Source organism: Candoia aspera, chromosome 4, assembly GCF_035149785.1.
Source record: "Candoia aspera isolate rCanAsp1 chromosome 4, rCanAsp1.hap2, whole genome shotgun sequence".
Lineage (NCBI taxonomy): Eukaryota > Metazoa > Chordata > Lepidosauria > Squamata > Boidae > Candoia > Candoia aspera.
In genome coordinates, this window is record NC_086156.1 from 99,153,834 (window position 1) to 99,158,372 (window position 4,539).

Genomic DNA, 4,539 nt, shown 5'->3' on the forward strand with positions numbered 1-4,539 from the left:
TCATCAGCCTACCTTCTCTAGGAAAGGAAAGGGAAGGAAAGGAAAGGGAAGGGGGAGGGAGAAAGACCACATCCCTCAGGCTGGGAGACATTCAGTGGCAGGGGTGAGGAGTGCAAACAAGGGCAGGAGATCGGGAAAAAAGAATGTAAATAAAGAGAGACACGGTTGAGAGGCAGGACAAGCGTGAGACATGTGAAAGGGTAAATGGCAGAAAATAACTGGTAACAGAACAAATTTCCAAATAGAAGTAACAAATGGAAATTTAAATACAAAAAAGGTGTGTGCAAGCACCAATGAATGGATAAACAATAAAAAAAACCTGTACGAGTGCAGAAATGATAGACGGAAAAGAGTATATGGACAATGGAGACAAAACAGCAAAAGCCATCCAGCTAGAGACTCATCTCTGCTCCCTGCTCTGACAGTGGGCATGCCAGAAAAGTGGAGGACACCACTGGGTCCCACAAAGAGATTTGAGGGCAGTGTTTCTCAACCTTGGCCACCTCAAGCTGTGTGGACTTCAACTCCCAGAATTCCCTAGCCAACCATGCTGGCTAGGGAATTCTGGGAATTGAAGTCCACACAGCTTGAAGTGGCCAAGGTTGAGAAATACTGTTGAGGGAACTGGGGAGTCCATTAGGGGCCCAGAGCTACCCTTGCTCCCTATCAGCCTCCTTGCTCCTAATTAGAACCCCTAACACTAACAAACATTTGGAACTTGCCCCGTTTAAAATAAAAGGGAAACTTTATTTTACATGGTGTTCATCTTTGATTTTGCACACACACACTTGTGTGAGAGAATATGCAGTCATGGGATATTTCGACATACTGCTACGCTGCCACATCATGGCGGGGTGGGGGTGGGGGATGTTCCTGGGAGGGATGAGTGAAGAATGTGGGGAGTGTATGTCAAGCGTATATATTTGCAGCAGGGTCACACAAGATGTGAAGGTCACCCTGCTGCCCAACTAAAACAAGCAGGCACCTACAGTACTGTATATAGGACAGCAGCAATATTTGTTTTATTTATTTTATTTATCAGATTTGTATCACTGCCCATCCCCCCCACATGGGGGAATATATATAGGAAGATGCTGGGGGCAGATGGATCACGTTAGTGACAAAGGCAAAGGTATCGTTCCATAATGCACAGGAGAAGGTACATCACTTGAGTATTTCATTAAAAATCTACATGGATAGACAATATAAAGTGATAGGCTGGGAAAGATGGAAAGAGAGAGGATGACCAGTAGCAAGGTGGATGGACTCAATTATAGTAGCAATGGGTTACCTTTGGAAGACTCGAAGGACCAGGCTGGGGACAGACTGTCCTGGAAAAAATCTGTGTTCAGCAAGATAGTGACTTGATGGCACCTGTCAGTCAAATAATAGTTGGATTGGGTAATTCAAGTCTTAACATCAAAAACTAGAGCATTAATAATTGCAAACCGCAATATAATACTGCAGTGTTCCTTCACCAGTTTTGTACTGACATTCCATGAACACTGAACATGCTCGATCTGTATGAGTTGAAGTTTCAGAGAAGGTGTATGCTGTTACTTTGTAATCCTGCATCTGAAAAGGAGTTCTGAGCACACAAACACACCCTTCTTCTGAGTAGCCCCCTTATTCATTTCTATCTGCATTCACCACCCAAGGTCACTGTTAGAGGAAATGTAACAAAACACATTATGTATTGTAAATTCAAAACACACATAATTCAGATCGTTGAAATTTAGATTCAGAAATCAAGTATTTGAACTGCAAAGATACCCACTATTCCCTCTCTTGATCAAGCTCTTCATAAGCATTGTTGTATCTACAACTGTTTTTGAACTCTTGAGCATCTTGGTGCCAGCTACTCTTCTCTCTCTTCTCCTCCAGTGATTCAGTTGGGCTAAATATAGTGTGAAGATGTGCTTTCTCTTAGCACTGCACCTGCTGTGATAATAGTTCCTTCTTTCCCAGTGGAGAGAACATATGTGGCATTGTGTCATCTCAGCCCTTGCATTTGGAAAAACGGATCCTGGATTTAGTCCTTCTGTTCATGTGCATAGTTTTGCACAACAAATTTCATCCCCATTTAGTTTTAAAATATCTGGAGGACATTGATTTACCTAGTCACAAATGACTTTCGTTCCTTTCTTCTTCCAATGTCATTTAGAGTTTATCCAACATAAGCAGCATAAACAAGGCTTTTTCCAAGTTTGAAGAGCCCCTGCGGAAGTCCCCTTCTGCCACAGCAAACTGCAAGTTTATCTGATTATAGTGACAGTTCCCCCAACCACAGTTAAACTGTTAGGGTCAGGTCACCTGTTCTTACAGTGCTGTTGAACAAGTTGTCTCAACCAATTGGGACCCCATTTGACATGTTCAGAGTAAATAAAGAAAAGGGCTCTCATGGGGGGCTAGCTCATTCATAAAATGACTACCACAGTGGTTGAGAAAACTCGAAAGTAACCTGGTGGTGTTATTTCCTGCCACTCTCACTACAGCTCCCTCCTCAGGATAATTCACTATCAAACCCCCTCCACCCCACTTTAACTTTTGTCTTTTATCTGGAATGGGAAACACTGAGCAGCAGCCATTTTGCCTTTGTACTAGAAAGACCAGTTCTCAGCAGCTAGTATTCTGTACCTCTTTGCTGTCTTCTGGTGGTCATTCAGTTTTTTGTAGCCCTTTTATATGGAATCCAAGGAACTCCGGCTCATAAAAAAAGATTCTGGAGGCTGGTGCTTCACTTTGCAGTAGCATGCCCACTCTCTTTTTCTCTAAAAGTGAAGTAATCTTTAAAAAAGGAAATTGAAAAGCCAGCCAACCAAGAGCACAGTTAGGTTTTGGACCTTGAAGGTGGGGGGTGGGGTGAGGGTAGGTTTAACCATCTGGCATTGCTTGGAGTGCCAGATCAGGTATTTTTAAATGGTGCAGGCATTAGCAAGGGGAGATGAGCCCAACAGAATGCTGGGACAAGCGTCCACGGATACCAAAATCTAATGCCAATCCTGACCATTATGGGTTTAGAGATCAGTGTGATGGGGGGTAAAATAAAACTTCCTCAGGAAGTCTATCCATTTCACCATTGTCTACTCTCTTTGAACCTGATTTAGATCACTTGCTAGAGCAGTGTTTCTCAACCTTGGCAACTTTAAGATGTGTGGACTTCAACTCTCAGAATTCCCCAGCCAGCATGCTAGTTGGGGAATTCTGGGAGTTGAAGTCCACACATCTTAAAGTTGCCACAGCTGAGAAACACTGCTAGAAGAAGAAAGTAGGCAAGTGCACAGGATGAGTGGGTGGCCATTGCAAGGAGGAACAGAAGACTCAGGTGAGCAGCCCTGGGCAGCCATGCTGAAGCACTTCTTGCATTACATTTAAATCCCACAATTCAGCCCATTTTTGCTCCAAGAATGGTTTCCAGTTATAACAAATGCACACGCAGGTATAGTATCACAGGTCCATTTGAGCAATATATGGAACAACCTTTTCAGTCCCTGTACCTAATGAGTTAGTCCAGGTTTCAGACTTCCCCTATATTAGAGATGCAGCATGAAGTGCTGCAGTTGAATCCAGAGGCCGGTAGATGGTACAGGGGCCAGTTCACACAGATGTCCATTGATTTGTTCAGTGTTCTGTCCAAGCTCCCCAGGACAAGTTGGTCATGCTTTGAAGTGACTGGGGTTTTTTGGTTGGCAAAATTGTAAAAGGAAAAAAAAAAAGGGGGGGGGGCTAAGAAGGGAAGGGGAATATTTTCCAAAAGGGCAGAGTTCTCTTTATATCTGGGAAATGGCATCTGCAATAGCGCAACCTTTCATCCTTGCCTGACAGGCTGCACAAACCAAAAATTTATCTTTGTATTAATGGAAAAGCAAGCCCAGCTGTCAAAATTCTTTTGCCCAGCTACTGGAGTTCTTTAGCAGGTAAAAGAGAAGGGGGGGAGAAACTTTCCTTCTTGGTTTCATGTGTGTTCTGCTTTTCCTCTGGATCTTCAAGGCAGGGTCTCTTGAGTCTCCTTCACCCCTTCTGTCTCCTCACAACAATTCCATAAGGTAGGGTGTTTTTTTTTAATCCGTTCAATCGTGTCCGATTCTCTGAGACTAACTGGACAAGTCCTTGTGGTTTTCTTGGCAAGGTTTTACAGAAGTGCTTTCCCATTGCCTCCTTCCTAGGGCTGAGAGAGAGTGACTGGCCCAAGGTCACCCAGCTGGCTTTGGCTCTCAAGTTAGGTTAGGATGAAAGAAAACGAACGATTCAAAGAAACCGAGCTGGATGGAAGCTACAACCTGCAGCTCCCATGTCCTGGGATAACATCCTGTGTGGATCCTATCAGGTTGAGCTTAAAGAAACCTGCAGGGTGATGGGAGTTGTAGTCCTACGCATCTCGACCGATAAGCAGACCTCCCAGTCCACAGAACAAACCACGTGACGAAGCTCCGCGGTGACGTCGCCTGCGTGACGCCACCGCGCACATCGACGTGCTCTCTTTCTCCGCCCTCGCGCGCACCGCTTCCTTCGGGGCAACCGGAAGGAAGGAGTCTGGCA